Below are 12,731 nucleotides of genomic sequence, written 5' to 3'. Positions count from 1 at the left end.
TATGAATCAGGAGGTCACGGTTCAATTCCTGGTCAGGGACACGCCTGGGTTGCAGGCTCAATCCCCAGTGTGGAGCATGCAGGAGGCAGCCAATCAATGATTCTCTCTCATCTTTGATGTTTCTCTCTCCCTTCCTCTCTGAAATCAATAAAAATATTTTTTAATTAAAAATAAAAATAAATAAAAAACATCCTCTCTGTAAATGCCCCAAAAGGTGATCAAAATATTCTAGAATTTCCTTCCAGGAGAGTTTTCAGCAAGATGGAAAATTAATAACAACATTTATTAGAGAGTCCTCTTTTTAAAAATTGTCTGTGCCCTGCACCTACCTGCCACACCTACTCTCCAACTAAGATCTGACAGAGACTCAAGCCAGCTATCTATCAGGACATCTAATGAGAGCCATGATTATAAACCAGATTCTCTGATGGGATTAGAGACAGAGTTTGTATGGTGAGTTCATCTTACATAGCTACATTAAAAAATATCCAATAACTGCTATTGTTGCTATGTGTCTTGGCAGATGTTTTAACTGGTAGTTCCCCCACTTCCACCTGCCCCACAGTAACTGATTGCTAAAGATACACTTTCACATATATATTTTTTCATTGCTCCTACAACTGCCATTTTAAGATCCACGTGTCCTCTGTATTTGCAGGGAGAAAGGATACCTGTTGCTTTTCAGCAGGTAAAATAGTCCAAACAAAAACCATATCCATACCCCAAGGAGTTTGTAATCCAAAAGCAAGAATGGACATGCTATCAAACACTGCAGAACAATACCCACACAATACAGACAGATGGAGTATCATATGTCCACCACCACTGGAATTTTTTTGTAAACTATCCCCAAAACATTGCTGGTCTTAGAACACTTCCCCGGTTCAAAGTATAAAACACCATCTATTACCAATAAACTCTGAAAAGCCAAATGGGATGTTTAAAGTAGCCTTGAGTAAAGGTCATATTCCAAAAGTGTGCAGACTTAAAAGATAAAGCTTTCTGACAGGAAGCAAACTACTGCCCATGCGTATCACCCTCTCCCCTCAATGGTAACACACTCCAGAACCTTGTTGTCAGAAGCAAATAGAATTAGTTGACTTTTTCTGATAAGATGCTACTAACCAATGCTTAAATAAAGATCTTAGGTAGCATCATTTGATGGCAAAAAGGAAAGACTTTAGGAATTATTCATTTGACTATGTTCATCAACCATTAACACCCTAGTGCTATTATTGACTGCTTTGTTGCTAACATTTGGGGACAGTAAATATAGAGGTAACTGGGATGTGATGGGAAAATCATTGGAATTAGAGTCGGGCCAGGTTTTGATTCCCAAAAAGTCACCTCATCTTTCCAAACTCCACTTTTCTTAACAGTAAAGTGGGAGTAATTAATTGTATCTACTTCAGTAGACTGTTTAGAAATTAAATGAGATAGTAGACATTAAGGCATTTCCTAAACCAGCAAGCATCAGACCAATATAGATCTTGTTCTGTAACGTTCATTGCTTCTGTGTTCTCCTAAATTCCCATGGAAGTTCTTGAAATGACTCCACAAGCATTTTTATTTGTCATTGTTTTTAATAGATTTTACTTTATAACCATTTTAGATTTACAGAAAAATTGAGAAGATAGTATAGAGACTTCCCATGTACCTGTACCCAGTTACCCCTAATATTAGCATCTTATATTAGTATGGTACATTTGTTACAATTAATGAACCAATATTATGAACTAAAATCCAAAGTTTACTCAGATTTCCTTAGTTTTCCCTGATGTCCAATATCCCATGCAATATACCACATTACACTTAGTTGGCCTATCACCTTACGTTACTCTTCACTTTGACATCTTCTTAGACTTTCCTTGTTTTTGATGATCTTGATAGTTTGGGGAATATTGCTCAAGTATTTTGGAGGATGCCCCTCTATCTCAATTTGTCTGATGTTTTTCTCATGATTACACTGTGTTTATGGGTTTGGGGGAAGATTATTACAGAGGTAAAGTGCCATTTTCATCACATCATATAAAGGGCACATATTACCAGTATAATTATGATATTGATGTTGGCCTTAAATCTGGCTGAGGTAGTATTTGTCAGGTCTCTCTAGGGTAGCGGTTCTCAACCTGTGGGTCGCGACCCCTTTGGCGGTCGAACGACCCTTTCACAGGGGTCGCCCAAGACCATCCTGCATATCAGATATTTACATTATGATTCATAACAGTAGCAACATTACAGTTATGAAGTAGCAACGAAAATAATTTTATGGTTGGGTCACAACATGAGGAACTGTATTTAAAGGGCCAGAAGGTTGAGAACCACTGCTCTAGGGCAGTGGTCGGCAAACCGCGGCTCTCGAGCCACATGCAGCTCTTTGGCCCCTTGAGTGTGGCTCTTCCACAAAATACCACCTGTGGGCGCGCACATACAGTGCGATTGAAACTTTGTGGCCCATAGGCAGAAGTCGGTTTTCGGACTGGGTGAGACTATTTTGAAGAAGTGGCGTTAGAAGAAGTGGGGGGTGTGGTTGGTCGGTAGGGAGACGGAATACATTGTTTTGAGGTACATTCGCTGAGGTCGACCCCTTCCAACTCTCCCATCCACACGTGTCTATCTGAAACAAGTATACAAGACGAGTGTGGATGGGAGAGCCGGAAGGGGTCGACCTCAGCGTATGTACCTCAATCAGATTGAGGACGTTTTTAGCAAAGGCCAGCTTAGGAGTACCCCAGTTAAGTTAATAACAATGTACCGACCTATATAGTTTAAGATTAAAAAATGTGGCTCTCAAAAGAAATTTCATTCGTTGTACTGTTGATATTTGGCTCTGTTGACTAATGAGTTTGCCGACCACTGCTCTAGGGTAAAATTACTCTCTTTCCCTCTTTCTGTTCTTTAATCTGTGGAGGAAGTCACCGGATGCAGTCCACACTTAAGAAGTGGGGAGTTACACTTCCCCTCTCTGATTTTATTTTTACCCCCTCACCCCCCAAAATGCACAGTATTTCCAATGGCACACAGCTTGGCCACTTACAATAGGGAATGTTGGGGCTCAAAGATATTTCCAAAGAACTGAAATGAGCTCACGCTTTTTTGGAAGAAAAACTATAGTAAGAATAGTTTTCTCTCTGTGCCTTGAAAATCAGCCATTTCCCATTTTTAACTTAAGGGAAAAAAATGTGTTTACTTTGTTAGATTGGCCATTGAATGCTTGAGGGAGCCTGTCCTCTTCATATAGTCCTGTTTATTTTTCTTCTGCTGCTTTCTTGTCTGCACTTCCTTTAAAAAGGAGAGCTCATGCATTCACTTCTATTTTAGATTTTTCCATCATGCTACTTCAAATATGTTGCCTGTATAATTTTCTGAGATAAAAAATTAGAATTCAATCTTCTTTCTGAGGGAATATTACCTTTGAAGTTCAGGGAGGCATCAGAATCAAAGTGAAATCTACAATTTACTTCCTTACAACAAATTCTCAGAAGATAAAACTAACAAGATACAAAAGGAAAAATCTGTTTCAAACTGATAATAAACATGCTGTAATGAGTAGAAATAAAGAAAACATGAGGAAGTCATGAATAAAAGTTACTTGCTTTACAATTGCATATCCCTGAACCTTAACGATGCAGGGCAGCCAAAGTATCCAAATCTCCAAGGTCTGATTCAGCCTTTCCTGGGCAAATTTCATTTCTCAAATGCTAGCTTCTGTGGCAGAATAAAAACACAGTGAACATACAATTACATACAGTGAAATCTGACACAAGGAATTTAAATGGACTAAACTAAGTCAATAATATTTGTTTTAAAAGAAAGCTATATGAAGGCAGGTAACATTTTTCTAAAGATAGTCACGTGAATACACAATTCTTGCCATTTTTCCCTATCAAAAATATACACATTTACAGGAAAGAATTTGGCATTCAGCTGACATACCATTAGGACAATCTCTCTCTCTCTCTCTCTCTCTCTCTCTCTCTCTCTCTCTTTTTTTTTTTTTTACAAAAAATAATGAGAATTAAGTTTTCTTAGTCACAATGTAAAGGGAAGTATACTGATTTTGGAACTGGAAAGACTTGAACTCAAATTCTAACCTCACCAACCACTAGCTGTACAACTTTACTTGAAAGTCGAGTTACTCAACTCTCCTGAATCTCAGTTTCTCATCTATAAACGACACACTGGGCCTATCCTGTGAATTATTATAACAATCCTATATAATAAATGCCTAATATGCTAAGTGTCTGGTCATCCGTTCAACCAATCAAAGCGTAATATGCTAATGATATGCTAAGGCCGCTCAACCGCTCGCTATGATGTACACTGACCACCAGGAGGCAGACAGTCAACCAGTCAACCAGTCGCTATGATGTGCACTGACCACCAGGGGGCAGATGCTCCAACCGGTAGGTTAGCTTGCTGCTAGGGTCCGGCCGACAGGGATTGAGTGAGATGGGCCAGACACACCCTGGAGCCCTCCTGTGGTCCCTTCCCTGCTGGCCAACATCCCGTGTTCTTCCCCTGCCCTGATCATGCACTGGTGGAGTCCCTCAGCCTGGCCTGCACCCTCTTGCAATCTGGGACCCCTTGAGGGATGTTGGAGAGCTGGTTTCAGCCTGATCCCACAGACCAGACCAAGGGACCCCACTAGCACACGAATTCATGCACCAGGACTCTAGTTAGGTATAATGTAAGTTAGATGCATAGCAATAACCTAGTTAACACATAGCAGGCTCTAAATTAGAAAGAGAGAGAATATATTATTATTTTTTAAATATATTTTTATTTCAGAGAGGAAAGGAGGAGAGAGAAATAGAAACATCAATGATGAGAGAGAATCGTTGATAGGCTGCCTCCTGCACGCCCCACACTGGGGATCAAGACTGCAAACCAGGCATGAACTCAGGACCCTTCAGTCAACGGGCTGACGTTCTATCCACTGAACAAAACCAGAGAGAGCAAGAATATATTATTCTGATCCTCACAGAGTTTATAATCTAGTGGAAGAAATGGATACAAATCAAGAAATTAACCAAAAAATAAAAATTCTAAGCTTATCAAAATAATTAATTCTATAAAGTGATTTAGAAAAAGGTTTCCCTGAGAAAGTATCAACTGAGGTGAAATAAGTCATTACAATAAAGCCCTGAGGAAGAGGGATTAAGACAAAGGAAACAGAATGTGCAAAGTTCCTGTGGTGGGGGAGATGAAGATGCTTTTAAGGATGTGGAGTTGAGTGCAGGCTCAAGGGACAGCAATATGGGAGCCGTGGCAGGAGCCAGGGCAAGCAGGGTCATGTAGGCCATTGGAAGGATTTTGGTCATTGCTATACGAATAATGCAAAACCACTGAAAGGTTTTGAGCAGAGCAGTGACATTATCACATTTTTAAAAGGCTCACTCAGGCTGCTGTGGGGCTAGAGTGCAGGGGCAGGAGAGGATACAGGAAGGTGTGAGGAGGTCAAGGCCACAGGCTAAACAGTGTATGAGGGAGGCACCAGCAGAATAAATGGAGAATTGGCTGGCCCATCTTCCTCCAAATTTGTGTTTTCTAACCTTACATCTATATATAAAAAAAGCTAAAATGCTAAGTGTCCGTCCAACTGTCTGACTGGTTGCTATGACACACACTGACCACCAGGGGGCAAATGCTCAATGCAGGAGCTGCCGTGACGCACATTAGCCATTTACAAAGAAACAACACCACAGTCCTGCATTGACAAAGCAACACTCAGCTTCCCCCAAGTGGGACACAGGCCCCACCACCACCTCAGAGTGACGCCCCACCAAATCACAGCCAATGCTGCCAAGACCCCATGGTGCAAAATGTGGCCCACAGTCTCTCTAGCCCAAACCTGAAACAGTCACTGTGGGAGCCAGGTAGTGACGTCACGTAGAAATGCCCAACTTCCTCTCCCTAGTGACTAGCCTCCTTGGAGTTTCTTCAGCCCAGGAACACGACTTGCTTTATAGCCAGGTGCAAACATTTTACACTTTAATCAAATGTCTGTGAAGCATTTTTCCGTGCCTCATCCCATTTGATCCTCACTGAAGTCCTGGAGTAGGTAGATAGGAGACTAGATAGCAACTTATTTTTTTTTCATTAGCCGGAAAGTTTAGAAATTTGACCCAACTGAAAAGAAGTCAGAAATGGTGGTCCTTGAAAATGACTTCAGGTTTTCTCACTGCACAGAATATAGTCAAACACTACTGCAGTTAAATATTTCACCCTTTGTTCTCCCTGCATGATCTACAATAATAATCTGTTTTATGTTGATATTTACTGCTGTGTTGCTGACAATTACCTGAAAGAGAAGTTGGGGTGCTTCACTGGGCTGGAAAAAGTTTAGCTAAATCAGAAAGCTGGTCTAATTAATCAAGTTTATTCTGTATCTATAAAAGGCTAAGTTGACTCACGCATGCGTGATACATATAAAGCTCTTGCTGGTACCAATCGCACGCATGTGTTTCTATCTGTCATTGTCAATCATGAATTTGGTTGACACTTCTATTATAGAGAAAGGGCAAATCACGATATTAAAATATTTCTTCTAATTAATTTCCTTTCAATGTGCACAAATCTGTGTGCCGGGCCTCTAGTGTTATAATAAAATACTAAATACCTGCAATGAATAAATATAGAAAGCAGGATGCTTGCAGTATAGCTTGTTGAGTAAGAGTTTCCCCAGCAGTCAGCACTTAGGTTTATTCCCAGCAACATAATGACATGGAGAAAATGGAGCGAATAGGATAGCAGCATTCATAAGACACATGAGGAAGCAAGAGGTAGTGTGGTGGGAAGGACACTCCTGGGAAACTGGATATCCAAGTTCTACTCCCAGCACTGCCTCATCCATTTGGACAAACAAGTCCCTTCCTTCTCTTTAGACCAGTGGTTCTCAACCTTGGCTGCACATTAGAATCACCTGGGAATCTTTTTAAAATCCTGATTTCTGGGACCCACCCTCCGGAAATTCTGTTTCTTTGTTACTAATGTTGTGGCCTCACCCCATAACAAAGAAACAGAATTTCCAGAGGATGAGGCCCAGAAATCAGGATTTTAAAAAAGATTCCCAGGTGATTCTAATGTGTAGCCAAGGTTGAGAACCACTGCTTTAGACCATCCCCAACTGTGAAATGACCAAGTGGAACTAGTTGACCTCTAGGGTTCTTTTCAGCACAAATGTTCCTTTCACTATGGAAGACATCTAAGAACTATAAAGACAGTCTATTACAGTGGCTTAGGGTGCAGTTTTTCATGTCATCATAAGAGCAAACACTTAGTAAGTGCTGACCATGTGCCAGATATTGTTCTAAGTATTACATATAAACTGCCCTAATCTTCCCAAATTTTGTGAGTAGGAACTATTAATATCTTCATTAACTATTATTTCATAGTTGAGAAAACACAGGCATGGAGATCTTAAGAAACTTTCTCAAGACCTCACAGTTACTAAGAGGCAGAGACAAGATTTGAATATAGTAGTCTAGCTGTGATGCACACATCTTCTTAGAATATCTGGGTTCAACTGGCTCCGCTCTTTTCCAGCAGCCTTAGCCTCTCCGTACCTGTGTTTTCTCCTCTATAAAATGACAAAAATAATAGTTTTTACCTAAAAGTCTTTTGTGAGGATTAACTGAGGATATACATATAAAATGATTATAAAAACAGTACCTCAAATGTAAGTGCTCAGTAAATGTTAGGTGTTATCATTAGTTGGTGGTCCAAGGAAGAATGGACACATACATTTTGAGAAACATTCCTTGGCAAGAATGACTCAGTCTGACCCCAAGTTGCCATGGTTTCCAAGGCAAAGAGGCAAACTTTAAACACTAGGAGACCCTGAAGAGGACAGCTATTGTTTTGTGTGAAGGACTTTCCCCCATATGTTTATTTTTAACTAGCGGCCCAGTGCATGAAATCCATGCATGGGTAGGGTCCCTAGGCCTGGCTGGCAATCAGGGCCAATCAGGGCCTTCTGGCTGCTGGCCAGGGCCTTCCTTTGTTCTGCGCCACCCGCTGGTGGTCAGCACATGTCATAGTGAGCAACTGAACTCCCGGTCTCCCTGTCGAACTCCTGAGGGGACACTTTGCATATTAGCCTTTTATAAATATAGATTATGCCCTTGCTAAACACTTAAAAATAGAAAAAAAAAAAGACATGGTGATGGTAAATAAAATAACCCATGTACAAAATAAAATAGAGTTCCTATCCCTAATCCAATATGATCCAAATTAGGTTTGGAACTCCTTAGTGTGATCATGCATGAATTTATTGAATTACAACCAACATTTAAAAGAAGTGAGATAATAGGATAGTACAGGAGTGGAGGGAAAACATCAGCGTGCGCTGCAGGTAGTAAAGGTAGGCAATGCTTCAGAAAACGTTTGTTTCAGAGGGAGATAAGGGGAATATACATTATATTTTTTACTTTGCACAGTTTTAAAAAGGCTTGAATAGCACCAAGCTAGATTATTTATTCATTCACCAAACATTCACTATGTGTAATTTGTGCTAAGCATTCTGCTAAGAAATAATTCACAAGAAATAATTTATAGTATTCCAGCAAAGTAAAATGGGGAAAACGGAGATTAAACAAAACCAAACTGAGCCTTATGAGGCCTCAGCCGCCCTTCCTAGAAGAGAAGTGATGTTTAGGAAGGAAGGAATGTTTGAGATTGCTGTGGTATCATGGAAACTATATGGCTGGGAACAGGTAAACTGTCATGGTTGGTGATAGCTTGGTAAATTGTCTTAGTTTTTAGATTTACTTTGATTAAAAAACTATAACATTTACATAGCCAGAAAACAGGTAAACGGTGAGATATTAATCACAATGTATGTAGCTGATCTGATGTATTTTCTTGCTTTTTGACAGGTTCTTTTCCTGTGGAACACTAGGAGGGGACATAAAGTGACATGGGAGAATACTAGATCCTGTTCGTTTCTTCTCCTGTAGATCCTGCCATTATGGTTAAAAATAGAAGCTGTTGAATTGTGGAAACTGGATATAGTTAAAACCCCACTATAATGAGCACAGGGGCCCCCACAGATTGTTAATGAGGCTGTTTGAATTAGCACCTGCTCCTGGAAGAGTCTGATGTGAGCGCATTGGCAGCCAGGCCCCCTGAGTCAGTGAGGGGGAAATGGGAGTGGAGGGAGGGATCTACATGCTGCCTTGCAGGTGTTTTCTGAGAGTCCCTGAATCGGTATTTTATTTTGTTTATTCTGTTGCACTCACTCTGTGCAAGAGGCTGAGCTAGATGTTAGAGGAGACATAAAGGTGAGAGACACAGCCCTTGCCTCAAGAACATACACAGATGGGCAAGACATTTACACAAGGGACAGAAGCTCAGGGGCAACAAAGTTCAGCACAACAATAGCACCTTGGAGTGAATCTTGGTCCTGCCACGTTCTAGCTGTGTGACTTTGGGCAAAGGCACTCTAACCTTTCAGAGCTTCAGTTTCCTTATCTGCAAAGTCAGGATGATTGGATACTTATGAGGAGTAAAGAACAGGCAGGAGTGAAATGGGTTGCATATCACCAAGTGAATAGTAGGTGCTCAATAATTGAACTGACTACAAAATCAAAGTGCCTGCAAAGAGATACCAGTGAATGCTACAGAGCCTCAGAAGTGGAAAGTATATTAGGAAAACTTCTTGGATGTGGCATCTGAAATGAACCTTACAGGATTTGTCTAACTTTAAAAGGAGCTAATGTAGTCGGGGGATATATTTTGAGGGAGGAATGGCATAAGCAAAAGGCATGGAGACAGAAACAACTGAGGCATTCCAACGAATAGACGTGTTTTTGCTGGAAATTGTAGATACATAGATGAATAAGTCAGTCTCCAACCTCAAAGAGCTCATAGTCCACTGGGGAGACCGCCACACAAACTGAAATGGACAGAGCAGAGTGACAGCTCTGTGCAGGGGCTGTGGGAGTCCAGTGGAGACCCCAAGCTAGGGCTGACCAGGTGGTAATGGCAGAAGGTGAAGAAGTTAGGGAAAGATTCTAGGGTAGCAGAGAAAATGCTAACTGTTTGGCCCATAGCAGTAAAAATGCCAGTCAGAAAAAATCATACTCCACACATAGGATAGGACCTAGGAGTGAAGAACATGATGGAAATAAACACTGAGTTTGTAGCAGAGAGAGAGTAAGAGAGGCAGCCAGGAGCAGGAATCAGAGAGAAAAACGGCAGGATTCTAAAATTGACAGGTGGTGCCATTTAGTGTCATGAGGAAGCCTGGGGTGGGCTGTAAAACTGGGGGCTGAAATGGCAGGAAAGTGAGTCATTGGAGATGAGACATTCAAGGATTGGTGAGATTAAGTGATTTAAAAGATTACTACTGTCCACCAGACTTGCAGATCCCGGAGGAAGCTGAGGCATGACTACTCAAGAGCCAAGAGCCAGCCTTCCAATGCAATTTTCCTCGGATAGTTCCTGGGTACTGTTGCCACGGTGATAGTGACTGTCCATGTCATTATCTATCCACCTTCCTGGGTACTGTTGCCACGGTGATAGTGACTGTCCATGTCATTATCTATCCACCTTCCTGGGTACTGTTGCCACAGTGATAGTGACTGTCCATGTCATTATCTATCCACCTTCCTGGGTACTGTTGCCACGGTGATAGTGACTGTCCATGTCATTATCTATCCACCAACAGTAAGAGAAACTCTGCAGTCGAGATATTGTTTAACAGATGGAGTGGTTTCTGTTGGACACTAAGTACTGCTACAAATGAAAAACAAAATACTATTGTCTGTTGATGACTCTGAGGGAAGAGACAGAAAAAAGAGGTCAATGAGTCAGGTACAAAAATCACCCAGAAGGGAGGGATTGTGTTCTGGAGGGCAGTAGATGATTTAAGTGTTTGAAATGTCCTATATACTTAACAGTGAGCAACTGCTTTAGATTCGTTATAGAGTCTCTAATTGTGTTGGTTTGGATATTGGTTTGGTTGCTGTGACAGGAAGGTCTGAAATAAGTGGCCTATATTAGATGAAGGTTTATTCCTCTGCCCTGTAAATCTGAGTTGGTAGTCCATGGCCAAAATGACAATGCACACAATCATCCAGGTGCCAGGGTCTTTCTGTTTAGTTCTCCTGCCAACTTACATCTTAGCTCCCAGTGTAACATCTGTATTCCTAAGAGCTAGAAGGAAGACTCAATGGATAGCATGACCCACAGTCACTAAGAGTGATCAAGATTCAAGGGGAAAGCAATTAGATTCACCTCTTGTTAAGGGAGTAGCGAGGTCACACAGCAGAAGAGCAGGTGTGGTGGGAGATATTGTTTAGCCACATTTGGATAATATAATCTACCACATGTTATAATAAATGACCTTGAACAGAATGTTGCTCAGCTTAATGAATATGAGTATTCAGCAGAACAAATGGCCTTGAATAAAATGGATTCTATTTACTTATTTTATTCATTTTCATCTATAGAACAACCCTGTAAGGTAGATGTAATTCACACCCTCGTTTTACAGGTAAGGGAAGTAGACAACCGCTCCAAGATCCCTGAAACAGTTCATTGTGGAGCTGGGGTTTGAACCTTAGCCTTTTTAACTCCCAAGCTTGTGCTCTTTCCAGGCATGGCACAGCCTCTCATGACACCCAGGGAGAATGCAACAGAAAAGAGAGAGTCACCTTTGCTATCACAAGCACTCAATAAACATTTGTCAAATCGAACTGAATTAAATCAAACTACTAGAGGAGAATCTTAGCAACAAAATCTGAAAGATGTGTATAAAACTAAAATTCCCTTTGAAAGAAACACATAAACTAGCTATTGAAATAAGCTCTATGTGAATATTTCTTCATTCACTGGTATCTGCACAACATATATTTACTTCTTAAAGTTATTTATTCCCTGCTCCATTCTATAAGGATTCAGGCATAAGTGTTGGAGTAGATATGTCCATAAAATGAACTAATAGAGATTTTAGCTAGCACATGGGAAATGACCAGTAAATGGTAGCCATTGCCATTGGTAAGAGCAATGGGTAGAGAGCCCAGAGAACTGTTATTCTTGACTCTGCTTCTCACCAGCTGTGTGAACCTGGGCAGTTCACTGAGCTTCTCTGGACCTGGCTTTTCCTCCTCGCCAGTAAAATGAGGAGGATACCAATGATCTCTAAGATCCCTTGCAGCACTAAAACCTAATGAAGACTGAGTACTCTTTTTCTGTCATTTCTTGTATGTCATGATTTACTGAGTTATTTTCTACCATTAAGCAATTAATTATTGAATCTATTAAGTGTAAACTGTAACTGTTAAAGAGCAACTAAGAGTAGTTGAAACTGTTAGAGCAAAGGCTCTAATCAAATGTCTCTGAACATATGCTCGTGGGCTCACTTGAAAACAGCGCTTATTCATTGTTCTCATTAAAATCTCATGTGATGAAGCATTAGATGTACAAATTCTGTTACATTCATAGTAGTCAATGGCATTATAGCGTAGCCTCATCCTGACAACGGAACACATCATTTACTTCACAGTTATGTAGAGTAGGTATTTTTTACAAAAGCACCTCTAAGATCCAGGGACTTAGAAGCATGGAACAGACTGTAGAACCTCAGAGGGAAGGCGGCGGCGGAGGGTGGGTGGGAAGAGGTTAACCAAGGAACTTGTATGCATATATGTATACACAGACAATAGGGTGGTGAAGGCCTGGGGTGGGAGGGTTGTGTGTGAGAATGGCGGGGCAGGCTAGAAGAG

Source organism: Myotis nattereri (assembly GCF_964212035.1).
Source record: "Myotis nattereri genome assembly, chromosome: 3".
NCBI lineage: Eukaryota > Metazoa > Chordata > Mammalia > Chiroptera > Vespertilionidae > Myotis > Myotis nattereri.
Note: the sequence above shows the minus strand (reverse complement) of the source record.